Source organism: Tachyglossus aculeatus, chromosome 1 (assembly GCF_015852505.1).
Source record: "Tachyglossus aculeatus isolate mTacAcu1 chromosome 1, mTacAcu1.pri, whole genome shotgun sequence".
Lineage (NCBI taxonomy): Eukaryota > Metazoa > Chordata > Mammalia > Monotremata > Tachyglossidae > Tachyglossus > Tachyglossus aculeatus.
In genome coordinates this window covers 14,011,449-14,028,151 of record NC_052066.1, presented here as the reverse complement: position 1 = coordinate 14,028,151, position 16,703 = coordinate 14,011,449, and the positions used below count along the sequence as shown (strand labels likewise).

General features: G+C 42.0%; 1 non-coding gene across 1 annotated transcript; it reads right to left on the bottom strand.

Moving 5' to 3' along the window:
• Window positions 1-2,813: 2,813 nt before the first annotated feature.
• LOC119937505 lies at window positions 2,814-2,951 on the bottom strand. The gene has a single exon (XR_005454136.1). It is a non-coding gene; the product is annotated as a small nucleolar RNA SNORA7 (small nucleolar RNA).
• Between the last annotated feature and the right edge of the window lie 13,752 nt (window positions 2,952-16,703).

Genomic DNA, 16,703 nt, shown 5'->3' with positions numbered 1-16,703 from the left:
AGGCAGCTGTGTATTCTAGATGATACTTTGCCATCAAAGGGTAAATCTGCAAATAATAATGATAATACTAATAATAGTAATAATAATTCTTATGGTACTTGTTAAATGCTTACTCTGAGACAGGTACTGTTCTAAGTACTAGGGTAGATAAGTCAATCATGCATTGTCCTAAATGCCGGGGAAAGATACTGGATAATTAGATTGCACAGTCCCTCCCCCACATAGGACTCACACTTAAGGGAGAAGGAGAATAGGGATTGACACCCCAGTTTGACAGCTGAGGAAATGTAGAAGTTTTAGTGCCTTGCTCGAGGTCACATAACAGGTATGTGTTGAAGGCATGATTAGAACCCAGATCCCCAGAGTCATTCATTCATTCATTCATTCAGTCAGTCAGTCACATTTATTGAGCACTTGCTATGTGCACAGCATTGTACTAAGCGCTTGGGAAGTACAAGTTGGCAACATATAGAGACGGTCCCTACCCAACAACGGGCTCACAGTCTAGAAGGGGGAGACAGACAACAAAACAAAACATGTGGACAGGTGTCAAGTCATCAGAATAAATAGAAGTAAAGCTAGAGGCACATCATTAACAAAATAAATAAAATAGTAAATATGTACAAGTAAAATAAATAGGGTAATAAATCTGTACAAACATACAGGTGCCATGGGGAGGGGAAGGAGGTAGGGTGGGGAGCATGGGGAAGGGGAGAGGAAAGAGGGAGCTCAGTCTGGGAAGGCCTCCTCACCGTACCTCGCTCTCGCCTGTCCCGCCATCGACCCCCGGCCCACGTCATCCCCCGGGCCTGGAATGCCCTCCCTCTGCCCATCCGCCAAGCTAGCTCCCTTCCTCCCTTCAAGGCCCTGCTGAGAGCTCACCTCCTCCAGGAGGCCTTCCCAGACTGAGCCCCTTCCTTCCTCTCCCCCTCGTCCCCCTCTCCATCCCCCCATCTTACCTCCCTCCCTTCCCCACAGCACCTGTATATATGTATATATGTTTGCACATATTTTTTTACTCTATTTATTTATTTATTTGATTTATTTGTACATATCTATTCTATTTATTTTATTTTGTTAGTATGTTTGGTTTTGTTCTCTGTCTCCCCCTTTTAGACTGTGAGCCCACTGTTGGGTAGGGACTGTCTCTATATGTTGCCAATTTGTACTTCCCAAGCGCTTAGTACAGTGCTCTGCACATAGTAAGCGCTCAATAAATACGATTGATGATGATGATGATGATGATGAGGTGAGCTCTCAGTAGGGCTTTGAAGGGAGGAAGAGAGCTAGTTTGGAGGATGTGTGGAGGGAGGGCATTCCAGGCCAGGGGGATGACGTGGGCTGGGCTCCCAGGCCTGGGCTCTTTCCACCAGGCCACATTGGTTCTAGCTCTTCTAGAGCACCCACGATGTGTGGAGGGAGCCGACTACTTCTGTGTCAGGGTGATAGCTCAGTCAGAATCTTAGGAGATCAGGTGATTGCCTGTGAAAATTGCAGAGAATTGCTTGGCTGGCTAGAACTCAACCAAGGCCTATACTTTGTCCAACACTATCAGATTTCAGAATCTCAGATTTCATAATGTCCAGCTGATGGGCTTTCGGAGATTTTTCCCTGTCAGCCATTCCCCTGTCCCCACTGCTGTGGGAGGAGGCTCTCTGTGATCTTCAGAGCCCCGGGGGACAGGTGGTGGAGTGTGTGGTTTAAATTGAGGGACTCTGAGGAAATTAGAAAACATGCAGGAGGCCTAGTGGAAAGGCCATTCAAAAGCAGCATGGCCTAGTGGAAAGAGTTCAGGCCTGAGAGTCAGAGGACTTGGGTTCTAATCTCAGCTCTGCCACATTCATTCATTCATTCAATCGTATTTATTGAGCGCTTACTGTGTGCAGAGCACTGTACTAAGCGCTTGGGAAGTACAAGTTGGCAACATATAGGGATGGTCCCTACCCAACAGTGGGCTCACAGTCTAGAAGGGGGAGACAGACAACAAAACATAACATATTAACAAAATAAAATAAATAGAATATGTACAAATAAAATAGAGTAATCAATATGTACAAACATATATACATAACCACAAAAGAACAATAAATAATGATCTAGAAACAGAGAAATGTGGAACCAGAGATGTCACAATTACAGATGGAGATCTAGGAGGTGTCAGTCTACACTTGGAACTGACACCGAGGGAGCTGATGAGCGCACCATTCATTCAATCATATTTATTGAGCTCTTACTGTGTGTAGAGCACTGTACTAAGTGCTTGGGAAGTACTGTGTGCCACATGTCTGCTGTGTGACTTTGGACAAGTCACTTAACTTCTTTGTGCCTCGGGTCTCTCATCTGGAAAATGGGGATTAAGACTGAGCCCCATATGGGACAGGGACAGTGTCTGACCTGATTACCTTGTATCTAACCCAGTGCTAAGAACAGTGCTTGGCACATTGTCTTGTCATATGCCGTCGAGTCATTTCTGACCAATAGCGAAGCCATAGACACATCTCTCCCAGAATGCCCCACCTCCATCTACCATCATTCTGGTAGTTTATCTATAGAGTTTTCTTGGTAAAAATATGGAAGTGGTTTACCATTGTCTCCTTGCAGTAAAACTCGAGTCTCTGCCCTCATTCATTCATTCATTCAATCGTATTTATTGAGTGCTTACTGTGTGCAGAGCACTGTAATAAGCGCTTGGGAAGTACAAGTTGGCAACATAAGGAGATGGTCCCTACCCAATAACGGTCTCACAGTCTAGAAGGGGGAAAAAAACAACAAAACAAAACAATGCCACTGATGCCCAGCACGAGTGAGTTTTGACTTGTAGCATATTGCCTTCCACTCACTAGCCACTGCCCAAGCTAGGATTGGAATGAGTAGGCCTCTGCTTGACTCTTCCTCCCATAGCTGAGACTGGTAGAGTACTGGAAACTCCCCAGGAGCAACCCTGAGAGGAAGCATGGCACACAGTAAGCTCTTAACAAATACCACAATTATTATTATCATTATCATTGTTATTATTATTATTAAAGGGCAAAGGATGAGGATTCAGAGGGGCTGGGTTCCAAATACTCCACTACTCCTCTTAACTGTAATCTACTTCAATGTCTATAGATTGTAAGCTTCTTGAGGACAGGGATCTGATCCACAACTCAGTTGCACTGTACTCTCCCAGATGCCCAGTTCAGTGTTCTGCACCCAGTAAGAGCTCAATAAATTCCAGATTGATTGACCGAGTGATCCCAGCTTCACCACGTGCCCACGGTCTAACCTTGACCAAGTCGGTGCTTTAATTTCCCTGTGAGTGGAGCCAAGATGAGATAATATTTCCAGAAGAAAGGAGTGAACAAATTAGATATTGATGTCATTAAGATAAAGGTATATTTTGTTGTGGCAGTAGAAGTAGTATTAGTAATAATAATAATATTCATTTAAGCACCTACAATATGCAGAAAAATGTAATAAGGACTGGGAAAGAATGCAAACTCTCTTCAGTTTCTCTCTAATCTATGAAAATGTGTGTCTCCTCCCAGAGACTGTTAAACTAATAGTAGCCAGGAACCATGTCTATCAACTTTATTGTATTGTATGTTCTCCCACGGGCTTAGTACAGAGGTTTGTACACAGTAAACAGTCAATAAATACCATTGATTGATTGATTGATCGATTGATATCCCTTGCAGTTGAAGTATTTAGACATGGAGACCGTTAATATTACCAATCTGGTTCTGTTTCTCAATTAGTCTTCACCAATCAAGTTTCACAAATATAGTGACTCAACAAATAATGCTAACCAACTGACCATACGGCATTGGTCCTTGTTCTTTTGATAAAGCTTCTTGTAGACTGCTCTGTACTCCTTGTTTTATGCCTCAAGCTATAAGAGCTCATAAAATGGTAGTTTTCTTTTCAAACCGAAGGTTTTTAATCTTCCAAGAGGAGTACTATGAAGGAATGATCAAAAATAAATGCGAAAAAAACCCAAAGTAATATAACAGAAAAATGATGTTTCAAGTTTGAATAATGGAAAAGAATGCCTCCTATAACATGATATTGTCTACCATGAAAAGATGAAAAACAACACAATAAACCCAGTTCTTCATGCTTAGATACCGGAGCAGCTTTACGATTTCCACCTGATTTTTGTAATTCTTACAGTCCGATGAGGGTCAAAAAACACATTTTCCGGTCAGATCCCCTTTCCAGATTTGCACCCACACTCCATCAAGGTTATCCAAACTTTATTTTTGACCATCCCGATAGAAAATCTTCGGGGAAACTCAGTTATATGCTTCTTTAAGTGGTTGAGGGTTCTTTACATTTTGAAAGGGAGGAAAGATTTAATCTCCTTTCAGAACACTGATTGGGAATAAGGATAACTTTCTCCCCATGGCATTTCTAATCCTAACCTAGTGATTGTCTCTGTTGCTGAATTGTATTTTCTAAGCGCTTAGCACAGTACCCTGCACACAGTAAGCACTCAATAAATACAATTGAATGAATGAATGAAGGCATTATTTTCTAAAGATCGCCTTGGTGGTAAAAAAAATCAACACACGTACACACACACACACACACACACACACACACACATTCAAAATAGAGGTCACCTTCTGCAGACAATTAAAATTCCTTCCATGGCAACGTACAATACCTGCCTTACTCTAATTATCCCTTGACTAGCTCACTTGAAATTTTCAGCATCACTGGGATAATTGGGATAAGGAAGGTATTTTAAGTAGCCAAGGATTCATTCATTCAATCATATTTATTGAGTGCTTACTGTGTGCAGAGCACTGTGGTAAGCGCTAGGGAAGTACAAATTGGCAGCATATAGAGACGGTCCCTACCCAACAATGGGCTCACAGTCTAGAATGAAAGTACAATTTAGAAACAGAGACAATGCCTGCCCACAATGGGCTCACAGTCTAGAAGAGTGGAGACAGACATCAAAACAAGTAAACAGGCATAAATACCAACAATATGAATAAATAGAATTACAGATATATTGGCATGTCACTCCACTCCTCAAAAATCTCCAATGGTTGCCTATCAACCTTTGCATGAAGCAAAAACTCCTCACTATTGACTTCAAAGCTCTCCATCAACTTGCCTCCTCCGACCTCACCTCCTTTCTCTCCTTCTCCAGCCCAGCCCTCACCCTCTGCTCCTCTGTCTCTAACCTCCTCACTGTGCCTCATTCTCACCTGTCCCGCCGTCAACCCCTGGCCATGTCCTAACTCTGGCCTGGAATGCCCTCCCTCCACACATCCACCAAACTAGCTCTCTTCCTCCCTTCAAAGACCTTCTGAGAGCTCACCTCCTCCAGGAGGCTTTCCCAGACTGAGCCACCCCTTTTCTTCTGCTCTTCCCCCCGCATGTCCCCCATTCCCTCCTCCTGCCCTGCCCCTTTCCCCTCCCCAAAGCACTTGTGTATATTTGTACATATTCATTACTCTATTTTATTGGTGATGTGTATATATCTATAATTCTCTTTATCTATTTTGATGGTATTTACCCCTGTCTACTTGTTTTGTTTTGTTGTCTGTCTCCCCCTTCTAGACTGTGAACCCGTTGTTGTGTAGGGACTGAATCTGTTGCCGAATTGTACTTTCTAAGCACTTAGTACAGTGCTCTGCACACAGTAAGTGCTCAATAAATATGATTGAATGAATGAATGGATGAACATATACACCTTAAAACAAGTAAACAAGCATTTCTATAAATAAATAAAATTATAGATATGTACATATATACACAAGTTCTGTGGGGCGGGGGTAGGGCAAAGGAAATCAGTCAGGATGATGGGGAGGATAGGGGGAAAGTGGAAGAGCTGTATTTTGAGAAAACTGTGCCTGAAATAAAGAACTGTGTCTGAAATGAACAACTCTGAATTCTTTTCAGATTAATTTCATTTCCCTTCAGAAAAAAGGACCAACGGTATTTATGGAGTACCTACTGACTGTGATCCAGTGTACTAAATGCTTGGAAAAGTATGACAAAAGTAAGATACCCATTTCCTGACCCCCATTAGCTGCTTATAGCCAGCATTTGTGCCTAAAACGGAACAAGCCATGCAAAAAAACAAACAAACAAACCACTGGTTGATGTTTTATAGGATTCCTGGAATGGACAGGGAATAATAATAATACTAATGATGATGGTATTTCTTAAGTGCTTACTATGTACACTGTTCTAAGTCCTGGGGTAGGTACAACGTTATCAGGTTGTCCCAGGTAGAGCTCACAGTCGTAATCCCTATTTTATAGATGAGGTAACTGAGGCACAGAGAAGTTTAGTGACTTGCCCAAAGTCACATAGCTGACTAGTAGCAGAGCCAGGATTAGAACCCATGACCTCTGACTCCCAAGCCTGTGTTCTTGCCACTAGTCTTGGCTTGATTTTGGAGTTCAGTGTGATTCCTCGTGGAACTCTAGGGACTTGGAGATCAGGAGTGTTTAAATATTGTTTTTTGATTATTCATTATGCTCTCTCAGTTGTCTTCCACAGATGCCATACTGTTCCGCTGTGTTACAGCTGGTAGAGCTGAATTTCTTAGTGTCCTGTAGCAGTTTTAATTATGAACCAAAGTGCATCCTCAGTTTAGACTTGGTTCCATCTCTCCTATTTGGTGTGCATTACATCTAATCCCATTAATGACTCCATTGATTTTAAAATCCTCATTTTTGCACTTTTACATATGGTCTGTCTCCTTGGCTTCTAGCAAACCTGTTAGAATATAATTCCCTAGTTTTTTCCCTTTGTCAATCATAATTTGCTAGGGTGCAAGCATCTACACCCCCTAGCCATGTAAGCAGCTTGGCCTAGTGGAAAGAACATGGGTTTGGGAGTCAGAGGACTTGGATTTTAATCCCAGCTCTGTTACATCAATCAATCAATCAATCGCATTTATTGAGCGCTTACTGTGTGCAGAGCACTGTACTTGGGAAGTACAAGTTGGCAACACATAGAGACAGTCCCTACCCATCAGCGGGCTCACAGTCTATAATGGGGAGACAGAGGACAAAACCAAACATGACTTCTGTGTGACCTGTCGCAAGTCATTTCACTTCTTTGTGCCTCAGTTGCCTCATCTGTAAAATGGGGATTAAGACTGTGAGCCCCATGCGGGAAAGGGATTGTGTTTAACCCAATTATCCTGTATCTACCACACAGCTCAGAACACTGCTTTGCACACAGTAAGCACTTAACAAATACCATTATTATTATTATTATTATTAAGTGGAAGGCTCAGTTTTCTCATTTAAAAAAAATGTGAATTGAATGCTCTTACTGCTCTTACTCTCTGAAACTGTGAACCCTGAGGGCATGAACAGCTTGATTCCACCCCAGCTCTCAGCAAAGTGTTTAGTCTCCCCCTAACAAACCCTAATTCCCTTTTCTCCCACTCCCCTCTGTGTCACCCTTGCACTTAGATTTTTAACCTTTACTGACCACTCCTTCATCTCCACAGCACTTATGCACATATCTATAAAATATCACCTAATGCAGTCTGTAGCAGAGGTAATAGTTACAGTGGGTCAGACGTTATGATTCTTCAAACTGTCCCGAGAGTCAATCAATCAATCATATTCATTGCATGCTTAATGTTTGCAGAGCACTGTATTAAGGACTAGGGAGAGTACGATACATACCTATCAGCATTTATATTCATGTCTGTCTTCCCTACTAGACTGTAAGCTCGTTGTGGGTAATAATTTGTCTACCTATTCCATTATAATATACTAACCCAAGCGCTTAGTACACGCCCTGCACATAGGAAGCACTCAATAAATATGATTGATTGATTGATTGACACACTATAACAGTGTTAGTAGACACATTCCCTGCCCACAACGAGTTTACGGTCTAGATCAGAAAGTGTAAAGTGCTGCAGTAAGTAGGAAGGGAGCCCTTGTTAACGTGTAAGTACAGGGATTTCCTTCAAGAAGTTCTAAAATGCATTTCAAAATAAACAGCTAACCTACCTGGACATGCGCTGAATGGGAAATTGAACAACCCAAATGCAAACTTAGCCAACCAGAAAGAATCACGAGTAGATCATAGGCAGAAAGACAGGTTGAAGGTAAAAATTGGCGGCTTGAAAAATTGGAGTATGGAACTAGATGGAGGATGAGGAAATAGCCAAGATATTAGGGAGACAATTTCCATCCTTTTACTAAATAAAGAATATGGACATTTGCTTAAAGCCGACATCCTATTTGCACAGATGGAAGTTGAAGAATTAGGAAGATAAAGAGTCATGCATAAAGTGCTATTTCATTTTAAATGGATAAAGAAGCAAGTGTTGCAGTTGAGTGCAAAAAAGGAACTTTTAAAAGCAGTTTTATAAACTCTCAGATTCTAGGAGCAATTGCCAAGGACAGTTTGCAAGACTCTGACCTTAATTTTTACAGCTAGGGAAAGAAAAATACCTAGTATCAAGCTAGTCAGAAAGAGGCCCAGCTTTGTTGGTTATGCTTTTCTTTATGCTTCATCTAAAAGCAGTCAATCAATAATATTTATTGAGCACTTACCCTGGGTACAGCACTGTCCTTAACATTTGGGAGAGTACACTAGTTAGTAGACACGATCCCTGCTTCAAGGAATTTGCAGTCCTAGAGGAGCAGCATTGCTCAGTGGAAAGAGCCCGGGCTTGGGAGTCAGAGGTCATGGGTTCTAATCCCAGCTCTACTACTTGTCAGTTGTGTGATTTTGGGCAAGTCACTTAACTTCTCTGAGCCTCAGTTACCTCATCTGTAAAATGGGGATTAAGACTGTGAGCCCCACGTGGGACAACCTAATCACCCTGTATCTCCCCCAGCATTTAGAACAGTGCTTCTCACACAGTAAGCGCTTAACAAATGCCCTCATTATTATTATTATTATTGATGCTTTTGACATTGCGGACCAGTGACTTAATGAGTCAGTCAGTCAATCATATTTATTGAGCACTTACTGTGTGCAGAGCACTGGACTAGGCATTTGGGAGAGTGCAATATAATAATATAGCAGACACATTTCCCGTTCATTATGAAATAACAGTCTAAAGAGGGAGAGATCACCCCCTTCTCCTGGAAACACTGTCCAACCTTGGCTTCACTGATACTGTCCTCTCCTGGTTTTCCTCCTCTCTCTCTGGCCATTCATTCTCTGCCTCTTTCACCAGCTCCTCCTCTGCCTTTAAGGGAGGTGTCCTTTAACTGTGGAAGTCCCTCCAGGCTCACTCCTGGGTCCCCTTTTGTTCTCCACCAACATCCACTCCCTTGGAGAATTAATTTGCTCCCCCGGTTTTGACGATCATCTTCACGTGGATGGTTCCAGAAGCAGCGTGGCTTGGTGGAAAGAGCACGTGCTTGGGAGTCAGAGGTCATGGGCTCTGGTTCTAGCTCCTCCACTTGTCAGCTGTGTGAATTCTAGACTGTGAGCCCGTTGTTGGGTAGGGATTGTCTCTATCTGTTGTCGTACTTTCCAAGCACTTAGTACAGTGCTCTGCACACAGTAAGCACTCAATAAATCCAATTGAATGAATGAATGAAGTCACTTAACTTCTCTGGGCCTCAGTTACCTCATCTGTAAAATAGGGATTAAGGCTGTGAGTCCCACATGGTACAATCTGATTACTTTGTGTCTACCCCAGCACTTAGAACAGTGTTTGGCACATAATAAGCACTTAACAAATACTAGCATTATTATTATCATTATTATTATTACCTATCCAGCTCTGTCCTCTCTCCTTCTCTGCAGGCTCATATTTCCTCCTATCTTCAGGACATCTCTACTTGAGTATCCCACTGGCACTTTAAACTCAACATGTCCAAAACAGAACACCTCACCTTCCCACCCAAACCTTCTCCTCCCCATGACTTTCTTACAACTGTAGACAGCACCACCACCCTTCCTGTCTCACAAACCCATAATCTTGGCATTATGTACAGTTTACAATATATATTTTGTAAAACAATCCCTCTGCATTAGCTCCTTTGGGGTAGTGATCATCTCTTCTACTTGTATCATACTCCCTGAAGGGCTTAATGTAGGAGTCTGCACACAGTAGGTTCTCAGTAGTTGTAATCAATCAATCAATAGCATTCATTGAGTGTTTACCACAAACAGAACACTATATTAAGCACCTGAGAAGGTACAATACAATAGAGTTGACAGTCACATTCCCTGTCCATAATGACCTTACTGTACAGAGGGGGAGATAGACATCAATATAAACAGTGAATCAATTAGATTTATTCAGCACTTACTGTGTGCAGATCCCTGTACTTAAGCACTTGGGAGAGTAAACCGTAACAATGAACAGACATATTCCAGAGTTCTAATTCCCACTCTGCCACTTGCTGGTTGTGTGACCTTGGGCAATCAATTCACTTCTCCGTGCCTCAGTCACCTCATCTGTAAAGTGGGAATTATGACTGTGAGTCCTTTGTCCAACAAGGATTGTATCCAACCTGGTTTCCTTGTATCCAACCCAGCGTTTTAACAAATACCAAAATTATTATTATTATTACTATGATTCTTATTAAGTGCTTAACAAATACTTTCCTAACACTTAGTGCTCTGCACACAATAAGTGCTCAGTAAATATGACTGACTGACTGAATGAATGAAATGCCCTATGAAAGAGACACTAGCATCTACCAAATGTGTCTCTTTATTGCCTCTTGCTTTCAAATCTAATAAAGCATCTTGTGCTTGTCTGTCTCCCAGTTAGAGTGTAAGCACTCTGAAGGTTGGAACAACACTTTCATTTTTGTTGTTCTCTCCCAATCGCAGTACAGCGAGCTGCTAACAGGAGGCAACCGATAAATACAACTGACGGTGATGCCGAAACATCTCTGATCCTGGAAGATCTGGGCTCAGAAGCATTATACACCTGGGGAAAGAAGAGATACATTTTCAAACTGAAAACGCTCAATCTACTGAACACGCAGAGGATGGAAGTGGGGAACACAGGATTAAGGGATGACAACATTCAGTTGATTTTGTTTGAGCTGAACAATTGCGACGCTGAACTTTAACCAATGCCAGCAGACAGACCCCCTACATTAACTTCTTTGTGTAATGCTGAAATGCCCAACTGTTCATGCATAGAAAAAATGCCCTTTAAGCTACGACCACCATAAAAGACATATATGAAGCCATTTTCTCTATATAATTAAAATCTCAAATAAGTGCATATTTTGCCAAAGCTGGGCCCATTTGAATAGGCCTTCTAACTTCAGCAGTTTCAAGGAGCAGCCGTGCCTCTAGAGGCTGATTTATTTATGCCTTGGCTTTGCATATCTTAGGATTTGATGCATACATTTTTTAACACCTGACGTGTTCTTTGAGGGATAAAAAAAACTCAACTTTTTTTCTGAATAATTCCATTCATTCTGTAGCCATCCAGTGCAATCCCCTGTTTATCTGCTCATTACTGTGACTGAAAATGGGTTTGTCAGGAGAAATGTAAGTGAAAAAATGGAAATGTACACTGAGGGCATCTTGGTAACGCAGCAAATAGGCAAAAACTTTTCTTTTTTCCCCCTAAAGAGATGAATACTTTTCTCCTAGTTTCTTTCAGAGGGAATATTTTTGAAAAGGCTTTCATGGACAATGAGCATAATTTTAAAATGAAAAGTGTGGAAGGCCCTTTAATCTGAAAAAAAAAAATACCCTCCGAATCACAGATGTTGCCAAATAGCATCTATCCTTAAAAGTGAACTGGGAGTGGATTATGCAGAAACTGTGAATTAATTTCCCCATGACTAAGTATGGGTTGAAACTCTACTATAAAGTAGGAGTCTGGATGGTTAAAAGTTAGTAAGGCAGTTGATATATGTGTTACTTATTGTATTTACTAGGGTATTTATTAAGTGCTTGTTATTTTTGTCTTATAATGTGGAGATGTGTCTGATCCATAGAGATGCCATGGACACATATCTCCCAGAATACCCCACCTCTATCTGCAATTGTTCTGATAGTGAGTTTTCTTGGTAAAAATCCAGAAGCAGTTTACCATTGCCTCCTTCCAGGGAAGTAAACCTGAGTCTCCATCCTTGGGTCTCTCCCATGCCATTGGTGCCCAGCACAAGTGAGTTTTGACTTGTAGCACGTTGCCTTCTACTTGCTAGCCACTGCCCAAGCTAGGAATGGAATGGATATGACTCTGCTTGGCCCTCCTGTAGTTGAGACTGGTAGAGTACTGGAAACTCTCCAAGTGTGACCCCGAGAGGTGTATTAAGTGCTACTTATCCTATTTACTAAGCACTTTAGTACAGTGCTCTGAACACCATGATTGCTCAATAAATATCCTTGATTAATCATGACACAAACCGTGCTAAGCCCCTTCCTTCCTCTCCCCTTCGTCCCCCTCATCTTACCTCCTTCCCTTCCCCACAGCGCCTGTATATATGTATATATGTTTGTACATATTTATTACTCTATTTATTTATTTTACTTGCACATATCTATTCTATTTATTTTATTTTGTTAGTATGTTTGGTTTTGTTCTCTGTCTCCCCCTTTTAGACTGTGAGCCCACTGTTGGGTAGGGACTGTCTCTATATGTTGCCAACTTGTACTTCCCAAGCGCTTAGTAGAGTGCTCTGCACACAGTAAGTGCTCAATAAATATGATTGATTGATTGATTGATTAGATTGGGCACTATCTTTGTCCATGTTGAACCAAAAGGATTTGGTGACGTGTGGGTTGAATGAGAGAGACGAGCTGAGAATAACTCCAAGGTCACAGGCTTGTGAGGCAGGGAGGATGGTAGTGCTGTCTACAGTGATGGGAAAGTCAGCGGGAGGACAGGGTTTTCGGTGGGAAGATAAGGAGTTATGTTTTGGACATGTTTAGCTTGATTTGTCAGTGGGACATCCAGGTAGAACTGTCCTTTAAGGCAGGAGAAAATGTGAGGCTGCAGAGAAGGAGAGAGGTCAGGGTCACTGTGGTCACTGGGGGTGTCCTGGTCACTGTACTCTGGTGGGCCGCAGTCCTGTGGTGGTCAATGTGGCTGTGGAGGTCACTGTGACAGGAGTGCTCACTAATAATAATAATAATGATGATGATGGTATTTATTAAGCATTTACTATTTGCAAAGCACTGTTCTAAGCATTGGGGAGGTTACAAGATGATCAGGTTATCCCACGGGGGGCTCACAGTCTTAATCCCCATTTTACAGATGAGGTAATTGAGCCACAGAGAAGTGACTTGCCCAAAGTCACACAGCTGACAATTGGCTGAGCCGGGGTTTGAACCCATGACCTCTGACTCCAAAGCCCATGCTCTTTCCACTGAGCCACATTGCTCCTGAGGTCACTGGTCAAACTGGGGTTGCAGTTGTGACTTCTAGACTGTGAGCCCCCTTCTAGACTGTGAGCCCACTGTTGGGTAGGGACTGTCTCTATATGTTGCCAACTTGTACTTCCCAAGCTCTTAGTACAGTGCTCTGCACACAGTAAGTGCTCAATAAATGCGATTGATTGATTGATTGATTGTGACTATGAGAATCTGAGCCGCAGGAAGACCAAAACTCTGCAGTTCGGCTATGGATCTGATGTTTTTTATTGTATTGTGTTTTGTATTCATTTCTGTCCTCCATCTTTCATTTTGATTTCATTTGAATTTTTTTCCCATATGTGTTATTTATTTACTATCCCCCTTTTCCCCTTTATTCTTAGACTGTGAGCAGGGCACCCATCTGATTCTCACCCATCTAATCCATCCCCGCACTTAGCAAGGTGTTTCATGTATTGTAGGTACTTAAATCCTAGCACTGTTCCTGCTAGGTGGGACTCTAGATGACGCTTGCTAAGATTTGTTACTTCTGTATCATTTGGTCTATGCCACGGTGGTTAATCTTGGATGGTCAACCTATGCCAACCAATCCCTTTGAGTTATTTAACAACTGAGAAAAATGAAAGAAACATCTTTCAGAGAACCACATTATGAATTGGGAGAATGGAATAAAAGCTGAAGAGAAGCAGCATGGCTCAGTGGATAGAGCAAGGGCTTGAGAGTCAGAAGGACCTGGATTCTAATCCCAGCTCCACCACTTGTCAGCTGTGTGACTTTGGGTAAATCAGTTAACTTCTCTGGTCCTCATTAACCTTATCTGTAAAATGGGGATTAAGACAGTGAGCCCTATGTGGGACAGGAACTGTGTCCAAACTGATTAGCTTGTATCCACCCCAGTGCTTAGTAATAATAATAATAATAATAATAATGGTATTTGTTAAGCACTTACTATGTGCAAACACTGTTCTAAGCGCTGGGGGGATACAAAGTGATCAGGTTGTCCCACGTGGGGCTCACAGTTGTCATCCCCATTTTACAGATGAGGTAACTGAGGCACAGAGAAGTTAACTGACTTGCCCAAATTCACACAGCTGACAAGTGGTGGAGCAAGATTAGAACCCATGACCTCTGACTCCCAAGCCCAAGCTCTCTCCACTGAACCATGCTACAGTGTCTGGCACATAGTAAGTCCTTAACCAATACCATAAAAGAGTAAGATTTGAAATCTAGTCTTCAGCAGTTTTCATCAAGGCAGCTTTGTTTGTGCACCTCTGACTCACAGGCTGTGTCAATCAGAGGGGATAGCAATCAATCAATCAATTCTTTATTGTTTACTGTGTGCAGAACACATATTATGCACTTGAGTAAGTACAATGCAACAGAGTTAACTGATCCATCAATCCATCATACTTGCTGAGCACTTATTGTGTGCAGAGCACTGCGCCAAGTGCTTGGGAGAGTACAAGATAACATATAACAGATACACTCCCTGCCCATAATGAGCTTACAGTCTAGATGGGGAGACAGATATTAACATAAATAAATGAATTATGAATATGTATATATGTGCTATGGGGCTGGGGGGCGGAATAGTGGTGAATAAAGGGAGCACAAAAGGGTGAAGCAGAAGGAAGTGGGAAAGGAGGAAGTGAGGGCTTAATCAGAGAAGGCTTCTTGGAGGAGTTGGGCCTTCAATAAGGCTTTGAAGGTGGGAAAAGTAATTGTATGTTGTATTTGAGGAGGGAGGGCGTTTCAGCCCAGGGGCCTTTTACTTGTACATATCTATTCTATTTATTTTATTTTGTTAGTGTGTTTGGTTTTGTTCTCTGTCTCCCCCTTTAATCATCAATTGTATTTATTGAGCGCTTACTGTGTGCAGAGCACTGTACTAAGCGCTTTTAGACTGTGAGCCCACTGTTGGGTAGGGACTGTCTCTATATGTTGCCAACTTGTACTTCCCAAGTGCTTAGTACAGTGCTCTGCACACAGTAAGTGCTCAATAAATACGATTGATTGATTGATTGATTGATTGATGTGGGCAAGAAGTCCACTGTGAGATAGATGAGATCGAGGTACACTGAGTAGATTGGCATTAGAGGAGCGAAGTTTGTGGGCTGGGTTGCTGTAGGAGAGTAGTGAGCTGACGCAGAAGCGGGCAAGGTGATTGAGGACTCTAAGGAGTTTCTGTTTGATACGGAAGTGGACGTACAACTGAGGGAGGTTCTTGAGGAGTGAAGAAATATGGCCTGAATGTTTGCTTTAAATAATGATTGGGTCAGCAGAGTGAAGTATGGACTGAAATGGGGAGAGACAGAAGGCAGAGGGCTCAGCAAGGAGGCTGATACGGTAATCAAGACAGATACGATAGGTGAGTGCATTTAACTTGGTAGCAGTTTGTATGGAGGGGAAAGGGTGGATTTATTCAATATTGTGAAGGGTTATATGATCCTTGTCCACCATGAGTTTAGAGAAGCAGCGTCGCTCAGTGGAAGGAGCACAGGCTTGGGAGTCAGAGATCATGGGTTCAAATCCCAGCTCTGCCAATTGTCATCATCATCATCATCAGTCGTATTTATTGAGCGCTTACTATGTGCAGAGCACTGTTCTAAGCGCTTGGGAAGTACAAATTGGCAACATATAGAGACAGTCCCTACCCAACAGTGGGCTTACAGTCTAAAAGGGGGAAATTGTCAGCTGTGTGATATTGGGCAAGTCACTTAACTTCTCTGTTCCTCAGTTACCTCATCTGTAAAATGGGGATTAAGACTGTGAGTCCCACCTGGGACAACCTTATCACTTTGTATCCTCCCCAGTGCTTAGAACAGTGCTTTGCACATAGTAAGCACTTAATAAATATCATTATTATTATTATTTTTACTGGATATGATGACAAAACTGCCTATAAAAAAGGCAAAATTAGTTTTACACCATGATGCTCCATGGGAATGTATGTGCCTTCTATTAGAATTCAGGACTGGACGGTGAATGAAAACAAACTTTTTAATTCTTGGTATTCAACCAAGATGATATCCCCCGAGAAATTAGACTGGGCAGTCACATTTCATCTCTTTATCAACCCATGTCACAAATGTCCCCGTGTTCTTTAGAGCAATTTGGCAAGAATCTCAGCTTCTAGACATACTTGGGTCCCATGGCAATTCTAAAATGATGGTTAAATAAACCTCCAATTAAAAACCTAAATGAAACCGTTTGTTCTCATTTGAAGGCTGCCCAAATGTAAATCTACCTTTTTCAGCTAGTCTACTACAAAGAAGCTAACAGATAGTGAATATTTGAAATTCCCTCATTTTTATGTGGTATTTGTTAAGCATTTTCAATGTGCTGAGCATCGCACCAAGTGCTGGGGTAGAGACAAGGTGATCAGGTTGGACATAGTCCCTGTCATTCATTCATTC